Source organism: Emys orbicularis, chromosome 7 (genome assembly GCF_028017835.1).
Source record: "Emys orbicularis isolate rEmyOrb1 chromosome 7, rEmyOrb1.hap1, whole genome shotgun sequence".
NCBI lineage: Eukaryota > Metazoa > Chordata > Testudines > Emydidae > Emys > Emys orbicularis.
Genome location: NC_088689.1, coordinates 118,090,904 through 118,103,542, shown reverse-complemented (window position 1 = coordinate 118,103,542; position 12,639 = coordinate 118,090,904).

The following is a 12,639-nucleotide window of genomic DNA, read 5'->3' as shown; positions in this document are numbered from 1 at the left end:
TGGGTACCTCACTCAGAGCCAAGGCACCTTAAAGATAGGGCACCTTAGAGATAGGCATTGTAATGCTGAGCCTAAGGCCTGGTCTACACTAGGAGTTTATCTCGAATTTAGCAGCATTAAACTGAATTAACCCTGCACCCATCCACACAACGAAGCCTTTTACTTCGATATAAAGGGCTCTTAATATCGATATCTGTACTCCTCCCCGACGAGGGGAGTAGTGCTGAAATCAGTATTGCCATTTCGGATTAGGGTTAGTGCAGCCGCAATTCGATGGTATTGGCCTCTGGGAGCTATCCCACAGTGCACCATTGTGACCTCTCTGGACAGCAATCTGAACTCGGATGCACTGGCCAGCTAGATAGGAAAAGCCCCGCGAACTTTCGAATTACATTTCCTGTTTGCCCAGCATGCAGAGCACAGGTGACCATGCAGAGCTCATCAGCACAGGTAACCATGCAGGCCGAGAATCGAAAAAGAGCACCAGCATGGACCATACGGAAGGTACTGGATCTGATCGCTATTGGGGAGAGGATTCAGTGCTAGCAGAACTACGTTCCAAAAGACGAAATGCCAAAACATTTGAAAAAATCTCCAAGGGCATGATGGAGAGAGGCCACAATAGGGACTCAATACAGTGCCGCGTGAAAGTTAAGGAGCTCAGACAAGCCTATCTAAAAACAAAGGAGGCAAACGGTCGCTCCGGGTCAGAGCCGCAGACATGCCGCTTCTACACTGAGCTGCATGCAATTCTAGGGGGGGCCGCCACCACTACCCCACCTCTGACCGTGGATTCCGAGGCAAGGGTAATCTCAGCCATGCCTGAGGATTCTGCGGATGGGGAAGAGGAGGAGGAGGAGGATGAGCTCACAGAGAGCACACAGCACTCCGTTCTCCCCAACAGCCAGGATCTTTTTCTCAGCCTGACTGAAGCACCCTCCCAAACCCCAGACAATGAGGCCATGGAAGGGACCTCCAGTGAGTATACCTTTGTAAATATAAAACATGGTTTAAAAGCAAGCGTTTTTTAATGACTAATTTGCCCTGAGGACTTAGGATGCATTCGCGGCCAGTGCAGCTACTGGAAAAGTCTGTTAACGTGTCTGGGGATGGAGCGGAAATCCTCCAGGGACATCTCCATGAAGCTCTCCTGGAGGTACTCCAAAAGCCTTTCCACAAGGTTTCTGGGCAGTGCAGCCTTATTCCGTCCTCCATGGTAGGACACTTGACCACGCCATGGTAGTAGCAAGTAATCTGGTATCATTACATGACAAAGCCTGGCAGCATATGGTCCCGGTGTTTGCTGGCATTCAAGCAACATCCGTTCTTTATCTCGCTGTGTTATCCTCAGGAGAGTGATATCGTTCATGGTAACCTGGTTGAAATACGGGAATTTAATTAAGGGGACAGAGGTGGCCATTCCTACTGGGCTGTTTGCCTGTGGCTGAAAAGATATCCTTCCCTGCAGTTAGCCAAGCGGGGGGGGGGGGGGGGGAATCTTCCCTGATACCAGCCACGCGGTGGGGGGAGGGATAAAGCGATCATCCCAGAGAATTGGATGGGGGGCGGGTTAGTTTGGTTTCTGCTGCTGCACGTTAACAGGAAAACTGCAGCACTCAACGGGCTTTGCTTGGTATGTGGGAAAGGAGGGCGCTGCTTGTAGGAAAGCTGCAGAAGCCGAAAGACAATGGCTTACCATGGCCGCATGCAAGCCGAATTCTGTTGCCCGGACCTGCATCTGTGCTCTCTAACACCAAAGCCTCAGGCACTCAATATTAAGATGCAAAATGCGACCTTGTACCGAAATCACCTGTGCTATGTAATATGAATAGTGTTGTTCACCGTGAAAGAGTATAAGCATTGTTTTGTAAAATATATCTTTTTAAATACTTCTCTCCCTTTTTTCCCTCCCTCCCGCAGCTGCAAATTTTTCAAACCTCCCTCCTCCGCCCCAAAGGCTATCTCAGATAAGGTGTCGAAAAAAGAGGATGCGAGACGAAATGTTCTCGGAAATCATGGAATCCACCCACAATGAAAGAGCTCATCTGAATGAGTGGAAGAACACGGTATCAAAGTACAGGAAAGATGCCAGTGAACATGAGGCCATGAGGGACGCTCGAGATGAGAGGTGGCAGACTGCAACACTGGGGCTGCTGCGTGATCAAACGGACATGCTCCAGCGTCTGGTGGAGCTTCAGGAATGGCAGCAGGAGCACAGAGTGCCGCTGCAGCCGCTGTATAACCTCCCTCCCCCATCACCATCAGCCTCCTCACCCAGACATGTAAGAACGTGGGGGGGGAGGCTCCGTGCACCCTCCCACTCCACCCCAGTGGACAGCCCAACCAAAAGGCTGTCTTTACATTGAACTTTTTTAGTGGCCTTTTCCTTCCCTTCTATCCTCCTCCCAAACCCCACCCAGGCTACCTTGTCAGTTCTCTCCCTCTTTCTATAATCAATTAATAAAAATGCATGATTTTTAAACGATAGTGACTTTATTTCCTTTGAAAGCAAGCTGGGATTGAAGGGGGAGGGTGGGCTGCTTACAGAGAATGAGTCAATCAAGGGGGTGGGTTTTCATCAAGGAGAAACAAACAGAACTTTCACATGGTAGCCTGGCCAGTCATGAAACTGGTTTTCAAAGCTTCTTTGATGCGCAGCGCTTCCTGGTGTGCTCTTCTAATCGCCCTGGTGTCTGGCTGTGCGTAATCAGCAGCCAGGCGATTTGCCTCAGCCTCCCACCCCGCCATAAAGGTCTCCCCCTTACTTTCACAGAGATTGTGGAGCACACAGCAAGCAGCAATAACAATGGGAATATTGGTTTGGCTGAGGTCTGAGCGAGTCAGTAAAGTGCGCCAGCGACCTTTTAAACATCCAAATGCACATTCTACCACCACTCTGCACTTGCTCAGCCTGTAGTTGAACAGGTCCTGACTACTGTCCAGGCTGCCTGTGTATGGCTTCATGAGCCATGGCATTAAGGGGTAGGCTGGGTCCCCAAGGATAACTATAGGCATTTCAATATCCCCAACTGTTATTTTCTGGTCTGGGAAGTAAGTCCCTTGCTGCAGCTGTTTAAACAGAGTAGTGTTCCTGAAGACGCGAGCGTCATGAACCCTTCCCGGCCATCCCACGTTGATGTTGGTGAAACACCCCTTGTGATCCACCAGTGCTTGCAGCACCATTGAAAAGTACCCCTTGCGGTTTACATACTGGCTGCCCTGGTGCTCCGGTGCCAAGATAGGGATATGGGTTCCATCTATCGTCCCACCACAGTTAGGGAATCCCATTGCAGCAAAGCCATCCACTATGACCTGCACGTTTCCCAGAGTCACTACCTTTGGTAGCAGCAGCTCAGTGATTGCTTTGGCTACTTGCATCACAGCAGCCCCCACAGTAGATTTGCCCACTCCAAATTGATTCCCGACTGACTGGTAGCTGTCTGGCATTGCAAGCTTCCACTGGGCTATCGCCACTCACTTCTCAACTGTGAGGGCTGCTCTCATCTTGGTATTCTGGCGCTTCAGGGCAGGGGAAAGCAAGTCCCAAAGTTCCATGAAAGTGCCCTTATGCATGCGAAAGTTTTGCAGCCACTGGAAATCGTCCCACACCTGCAACACTATGCGGGCCCACCAGTCTGTGCTTGTTTCCCGGGTCCAGAATCGGCGTTCCATGGCATGAACCTGCCCCATTAACAGCATGATCTCCAAAGCGCCGGGGCCCGCGGTTTGATAGAATTCCACGTCCATGTCCTCATCACTCTCGTCGCCGCGCTGCCATAGCCTACTCCTCCTCGCCTAGTTTTGCAGGTTCTGGTTCAGCATAAACTGCACGATAACGCGTGAGGTGTTTACAATGTTCATGACTGCTGTCTTGAGCTGAGCGGGCTCCATGCTTGCCGTGGTATGGCGTCTGCACTGTTCACCCAGGAAAAAGGCGCGAAATGGTTGTCTGCCATTGCTTTGCCAGAGGGAGGGGGAGGATGTACCCAGAGCCACCTGCGACAATGTTTTTGGCCCCATCAGGCATTGGGATCTCAACCCAGAATTCCAATGGGCGGAGGAGACTGCGGGAACTATGGGATAGCTATGGGATAGCTACCCACAGTGCAACGCTCCGGAAATCAACACTAGCCCCAGTACATGGACGCACACCGCTGAATTAATGTGCTTAGTGTGGCCACATACATTCGACTTTATACAATCTGTTGCCAAAAACCGGTTTCTGTAAAATTGGAATAATCCCGTAGTGTAGACATACCCTAAGAGTATATGTGTAACTGGTACACTCTGGGCCTTTTTAGTTCCTTTCTAGTTAAAAAGCACTGAATGCTTTGAACTGTGGCAGCTAGCACATTGCAATTTGAATGGCTTTGCTTTCTATTTATCCAAAGTTACCATGATCATGTTCAAATCCATTAGTTAATTACAAGTCAAGAACAGCCACGTAGGAGGGAAGGAATGAGCTCATTTGGTAGCAGTTAGCCAAGTAGCTTCTGAAAGCATTGACACACTTTTATATATTGAGAGTCTGATTCTGATCTCACCCTGTCATATATCAGAAGTAACTCCATTGAACTCACTGGCAAAACACCACTGTGAAACCAGTGAAAGTGAGATCAGAATCAGGCCCTGAAGATCTAGTACAAAACCAATTCTTCCTACATCTAATCCCATATTATATAACTCTGCATGAACTCTCAATTTCTCTTTAATTGCATGACCCCAATATACCCTGCAGCACAGCAACATTTATGAATCTCTTTAGTTTTAGATAAATTCTTTATTCCTATTTAGGGAAGATTGTGTGGTTCAGTGGACAGGACCCTGAACTAGGAGTCAGGAAGGGCTCTGGTCCTAAGTCTGCCTCCCAAGTCTGCTGCTGTGTGTTTGAGGCAAAGAGAATTGTCTATTTCCCAATCTGTAAAATGGGGGTGATATCACTTACCTTTCTTTGGAAAGAGCTTTGAGATGTATGAATGAAAAGTGCTAGATAGGAACCAAGTAATTATGTCTCCGAATATAGAGATGCATCTATACAGCCTGGAGATGAGAAGGAAGACTAGAAACTGTGGCAGTACTTCTAAGGGCAGGTCTTCACTACAGGGGGGGGGTCGATTTAAGATACGCAAATTCAGCTACGCGAATAACGTAGCTGAATTCGACGTATCGCAGCCGACTTACCCCGCTGTAAGGACGGCGGCAAAATCGACCTCCGCAGCTTCCCATCGACGGCGCTTACTCCCACCTCCGCTGGTGGAGTAAGAGCGTCGATTCGGGGATCGATTGTCGCGTCCCGACGAGACGTGATAATTCGATCCCCGAGAGGTCGATTTCTACCCGCCTATTCAGGCGGGTAGTGTAGACCTAGCCTCAGATAAACATGGAATTGTATTTTCATTTACAAATAGCTATGGTGCATTTGCTAAATACTTCCTGCTTTATAAGATTCTGAATACCAACTGGATGTTTGTTTAGTTTGATGGAGGTGAGCCTATTGAAAGCCTATGTTTTTTAATATGCTATCTGATACTTGAGAGGGTCGGTTTTTTTATTTGTTGGTTTGTTTGTTTTAAGAATACTTCCCTTCCTATTTCATTATAAGATATCAGGTACCATCACTCATGCTATTTTGCATTAAGGAATGGAGTGCAAATGTGTTCACTGGCACACCTGATAAGTTATATTTTTACTACATGGAGGCAAATCTATTTACTTTTCAAACAGCATTGGCAAGAAAAAAAATAGGATTTAGAGCAGTTCTCATTTCATTTACACTCATAAAAGCTAGTCTGGGGTTACTAAGTGGATTTGGTGTAAGACCAGAATCTGGCCCACTCACTTCTTTGTAGCTTCTGAAGTAAAGAAGTCCTGCTTGTTTCAGGACCTATTCCTTAATACACAAATTACCTCAGTCTTATTGTCCTCCCCCTGCTGCACCTAGCTTGCCTTAAACCACCCACAGCTGAGCAAGGGAGAACCTATGGTGATGCTTTTAGGGAGTGGTTGGTGTGGAAGAGAAGTGCATTGCAAATTCACTTATCCTGGATCAGGCTGCATCTCTTCTTTCCTGATACTAATCAAGTAAGGCACTTTCTATTTACTCAAAAGTGTTGCATGTGGGATAAGCAAAATAAATTTCAGCCTTTTAATCTTAACTCAGTTACAGCAGTATTATAGTTACCTGTTAATTGAAGGTACCTCTTTTGGTGTTCATTAGCTGAGAAGTTTTGTTTGGGGCTTGGTTCAGCTCTTGAGGAAAAAGCTTTTGTCCAGCTACACTTAAACACTAATTTCTCAGGTCCTTTTAGGTTAAAGGAGAAAGGGGGGGGGGGGGGGAAGAGACAAATTCTCCTTGCTTTAGGGATGGGTTAAGAGAACAGCACAATTTCTTTCAGAAGAAAGAAAAGGGAAATAGAGAATTATATAAATGATATGTATCACTGATAGTTTGCCCATATGTGCAAAAGACAGAGGTCCCAGATATGGAAAGGGATTGTTAAAGGGAAATATTCATACATACAGCAGAGGAAGAAATTAGTGTTACTGTGCAGACAAGAGAGAGCCTCATAAATTAACAGTAACACCACTAAAGAAGACCTGGCAATTATGGAGAGGCTTTACCAATTCTCCTGAAACTGTGGCTATCCTGGAGAGGAGGTGAGGGAGCATGGAGTACGATGCAGTCTTGCCTAAAGCTTTGACCTTTTTAAGTCAGTTTTGTTATGGTGAGACTAGATGTTACTAGAGCATATGCTATTCCAGTCTCTCTCCCCTCCTTCCCCACCTCTATTCACCACTATCCCGCCATCCTTAATACAATCTATTAGTATCTCTGGAGACTCTTAAGTGAGCAAATAAAAGGAGAAATTGATAAAGAGAATGAGAGAGACAAAACAAGAAATATTGTTCTTTGGAAATAATGTGAGCCCTTTCCCCATGAGACTTGCTGCTTAGTTTGGCAGCTGCAAGAGGATAGTAGTGAAGAGGTTTGGATTATTATCAAACTATTGTGTGCTAAACTAAAATGAAGCTAAACTAGAGCTGGTGAGATTATTTGTGTTTGCAAATCAAGATAGAACATGCCAGAATTCACACTGAATATTATTATAGAATAGACATTATGATCAGTGGTTGGGCCCTATCCTGAAAACTCATCCACACAGTTCTATCTATTTCTCTCTCTATAAGGTTAGACCCTGGTGCCCATGCAGAGTCATGGAAGTCAATGGATGAGAACACTAGATCCTACAAAGAGGGGTACTACAGGTATTCTATTTATTTGAGCAGATTTAAGTTATTTGAGCAGATGTAAATATGGTTGAATAAAAATAAATAATGTAAAAGGTTATTCATAAATAACTTGACAACAATATTGCCAAAATCCATGATGACTTTTTGGTGTAGCTCTAAGCTGAAACATTTGAGGTTTGACTTCAAAGGACTTAAGCAGGTGCCTAAATGCTTCTCTGAATCAGAGCTTAAGAATTTAAACATGTGAGTAAGTGCTTTGTTGGATCAGGCTTAGAGTTCTCAGCACCATACAGGATTGAGCCCTAAAACTCTCTGGGCCAAGTCCTCAGTTGATGTAAAGCAGCATATCTCCATTGACCTTCGTGTTACTTTTTTATGGTTTCCAGTCATCATACTTGCAAGGAGTTTTATGTCCTTGCATATGAAACACCTTGTCTTTGGCTGGAAGTGATGGTTCACTTTTGTAACATCCTTCTTATTCTAGAAAGTTTATTTCAGACCTCTCACGTTTTGCAGCTGCTCATGATTTTCATCAGTTTCATACCTGGCCTTTCTGCCAGTCTGTTTCCTGGCATTTTTGGCCTTTGCTTGATCCTCAGTATTTGTGGGTTGTTTTCCTTTTTTTTAAATGAGTTCTCCAATGTTCTAACAGCTGTTTGTTTGTCATTTGGAACTTGTATCTAATTATTACGTTTGCTCTCTCAGTCTGGCGCTAATCTCTCTCAACACCTTTCTGTTCATAATCAAAGCGGTGTTAACTGACATTAGAAAGAAAATTTGTCTGGCATCCTGAATATTGTAAAATACAAGCATAGTTGATGGGAAATTGTGTTTTGAATTGTGTAGTTGTTAATACAAGTGGCATTAGTCGCTGTGGAATATTCTAATTTATGGCTGTCTCTAAAGAACATATTTGCCAATTAGTATCTTTATTAGGATACTTATTTTTATCATTTGGAAATATCATTTTAACTGAAACCAGCTATGCCCCAGAGAGGAAGATGTGTTTATTAAATAAATGAATAAATTAAACCTCACTGTCAGTAAGCATGAGGGGAACTGTCTCATACCACATGGGCATCTTTATAGACCTTATCATCTACTATCTCTCTTAAATTCATCCAATTATTGAGAAACACAATTTCAGTTAACATGATATTGTCTTGCTGTGAAAAGTATAGACAGGATATTGGAATTTGCTTGTTTGTTAAAGCAAGTAGCTCATTAGGAATAATTAAGATAGAAGAAGCCGGGGTATTAAATTTTCATGGTGTGCTGTCAGCTAGATAGCTCTACTAAAGGCAAAAGCAACACGGTCCCTCAATTAGTACATTGATCAGTTGGTGTTTAACATAATTGAGATGCTGCTTTTGAGAACGTTGCAGCTGACATGGGGTGATTTTGGCATCTTTCATTAAAAACTTAGTAACTGTAGAAAAATAAACAGCATAATAGGGTTGTAGGGATGCAAATCAGCCCAAAATTCAACTCAATGGACATTGCATCCATCTAAGGGCAGAACTAGGACAAAACCAGGCTGACTTTTTGGTAACACAGAAGACCCATTCAAGTGAAATGTCCCACAGCCAAATTGATTGAGTGTACCCAGGCATCACGATGTTGCCATGATACACCCCTCCTCAAGAGGGATGAGGAGATAGGGCAAAGCTACTGTTATAAGTGTAAATTCTGTCACCCCACAAGTGTCTGGCTGCCCAGCCCTACATTTTAGAAGCCATTACTGTGAGTGGGACCTGGAGTCCTTCAAGGAGGACTTACTCCCCATTGAGTTCAGAAGCGTTTGCATAGGGCGGAAATCTGACTCAGTTCTATTCTATCCGAACAGAAACACTTCTTGCTCTACTGCTAGATAACTTCAGGATGATAAAAAAGACCTTTACATCAAAATTGCATTCTTCTTTGGCACTTCGATGCTACCTTGCACCACCATGGAACCAAAGCCAATGTTTTTAAATATATTTCTCCTCCGACCCCATCAAAAAAAGAAATACATTTGAACTATGCTTGAAATAAAGACGTGGAGTTGGCAGGCATTTTGGCAGCCTGGAGGCCAGGTTGTGCTTCTGACAAGAGATTTCAGGAAACCTATATTGCCTGAGATGTTAAAATTCTATGTGTATGAGTACACCAAGCAGACACCCTGTGAAGTCACAAACTCTGTCATTAAAAAAATAATTCCTCGTCTCATATGAAATGTGGAGAGATGGCAGCAGGGAACTAGCCAAGCTACAAATGACTGAAGCTGATGGAGTTCAAAATATGTAGTGTTGCCAACTCTCATAATTTTGTCATGACTCCCATGATTGTTTTCCTTAAAGCCCCAGCTCCTGGAGTCTAGTGGAGATGTGATCATTTCAGCCTTACTTTTCCTCTAAGAATGAAGTTTCTAGCCCGCGTGGCTGTGGAGGAAGCTTCAAAATGAGACCCCAGTGCACCGTAAAGGCTCAAAAAACAGACCGTGAATAAAAAGAACACCAAATCTATTATTTTTCCATAATCTCATTATTTATAAATCAATCTCATGATTTTTGGTGAGCCTAACTCATGATTTTTGAACATTTGGGGTTGGCAATAGTGGATATGTCTTGATTAAACCTAAGAAGTGAGGTATGTGATGTTAACTAGTCACTAGTATTAGGGCTTGTCTACACTTACCGGGGGATCAACACATGGCGATCGATGTATCAGCAATCAATTTAGCGGGTCTAGTGAAGACGCGCTAAATCGACCGCAGATTGCTCTTCTGTCGACTCCTGTACTCCACCGGATTGAGAAGAGTAGGGGGAGTTGACATTGTGCAGTGTGGACCCCGTGGTAAGTAAATCTAAGCTACATCAACTTGAGTTACGCTACTCACATAACTCAAATTGCGTAGCTTAGATCGACTTTTCCCTGCAGTGTAGACAGGGCCTTAGTGTTTCTTCAGGTTATGAAAGAAAATAAACCTTTACTGGCTTTGGTGAAGGCAATGACACTGTTATAGCTCAGCTGGTCCTTGTCCACCTACACACTATGAATCAGTAGAATTCAAACTGATTCATCTGGTTATTTTTATCAGCAGTTGGAGTCTGCAAATTCTCACTAGCAAAGTCTTGGCAGGTATAATCATGAAGTGTGGGTTTTTCTTTATGGGTGATCAAATGCAGGGCTGTTATTACCATACCCCCAGAGAACCCTCACAGTGTGTAAGTCATTACTTAATTGGTTCGTGTCCTGTTTAGTCAGCAGCACATTATTATCATTAGGAGTATGGCCATCTGCCATGTATCAGCTTTTTGTGTAGGCCGGGGGGCATCTGCAAAGCCAGTCGTATGGTCACAGTTCTGCAGGTGTGGTGAGAAGATACTTAATGAATCGCACTTTGGCTCTGAGCCAGCAAAGCAAAGAAGTCTCTTCAGTCTTCATAGCTGAAATGGCTTACCTTACACATTTTGCCATAGAAAACCCTTAGGTAGCAAATTATCCAACTTAATTCTAGCTTTAAAATAGAACAGACAGATACATACACATACCTGCATGCATAACCACATGGTCTCCTGTGGTATTCCACTGCAAGGGAAGTTAAAATAACATCTCGAATGTTTTGTTATCCAATCTAATAAGATTTAATGTACAAATAGCCTTATAAACATTTAAGCAACAGAAGATTTAGGATTGCTTTGGTCTTCTGAATAGTACTTTGGGGCCTACAGCTGAGTTCAGTCCTGCAAACTAAAGATCTCCCCCTCAGCCCATTGAATTTAAAGGAATTTGAGGGGGCTCAATATCTTAGACGATCAGGCCCATAGACTATAAAATTTCAGGAAACTGCATTTTTTACTTAAAAAATAGATAAGTTGGCAATTCCTTTGTAGAAAGTAAGTTTCCTTGATATACTATTTTTGGACTCCCCTCAGGTAGGCATGCAGTATTTGGCCACAAATAAAATGTTTCTCTTATACACAAACAATATATATTTGTTTTAATTAAATGAATAAAACCAGGCAAATTAGGTTACCATTCAAGTAATCAGATCAGAGATGTTATATTCTCAGAACATAACATTGTGCCTCACAAATTATCTCCCAATCCCACCTGCTCTCAGTTCTTTATATCTTGGCTATCTGCTTTACTATGATTGCTCCATAGAAAATAAACAGATGGGGCTGAGGAAAATCCAAAAAAATAAATGGGGGTAGAAACTGCCTCAGGTCTTTTGAACAGCATAAGGGTGTTTTTCAAGCAGGAGGGGTGGCGGGGGACCCTACACACCTGCTGAAACATAAGATAATGATTTAATTTTTAATAATATTTTTAAAAAAAGTTCTAGCTCCTTTTAGAGAAATTCTGTTTTTTAGATTTTTTTTTTTTAAATCAGATAATTGCATGATCAATATTGGTATTTGAAACCTATATTAAAATGTGTAAAAATCCTTCTGAAGTAGGAGACTGTATATATTCACTTCACCATACTGAAAAATGTAGTAATCTCATTAATTAAATTGCTTTTCAAAAAAAGGCCAGTTCCATTGATACATGACAAAGATAAATTATGCCCTGGAATGGCTTATATTGTCCAGCATGTGCATGCCCTTTATGTGTTGACTTCCACTTAAAGAAAGCCTAGCTAAACATGTTTCCCCCCCCCCCCCCCCCCCGCCCATGCTCCCATGATACATCAGTATATTGTCTGAGGGAAGAATGCTCTTCCTCTGTCTCTCGCATTGTTTAGTGACTCTGCATCAGAGGTGACCTTACTAGTGGCCTTTAGAGATGATTCTTCTCTTGTCAGTCTTTACCTATTTTTATTAACTAATTTACATAGGGGAAAGAAAAGAGAAGTAAAATTGAGATTATTTAGTGACTGAAATCTCATATTTAGACCAAAATAGGATGGAAAAATCAAACAAACCAGATATAGAAATGAACACTGTGTACTGTGTGGTGGATTTTTAGAGTGTTTTTGTTTTTGTTTTTTTACTTGATGGTGTCATTTTTACAGTGTATTCTGAATAACTATCGGTACTTAGCTGTGATGGTGGGGAAAGGGTGCAGGAGAAATAGTATTAGATATATGATTATTCCAGTAGGCAAGTAAATCCCATCTTTGTCAGGGGCCTGGAATTCATAGACAGAAATAGCAAATGAGTGTTTGAGCTTAACAATACATACAAGGCCAAGTTCATCTCTGGTGCAAAAAGGTGTAACTCCATTGAGTTCAATGAAGCAATGCTTGTTTTTGTGAGGCCTGAAGTGGGGCTGTGGACTATGGCTTTTCAGTGTACTGAAGGTGAAGCTTGCCCTTTTCATAGAGTCCACACAAGGCATATGCATCATTTGTATTCTTTATGTGCAGCTTTTGTGGTGCCTTGGGCCTTGTACTGGCCT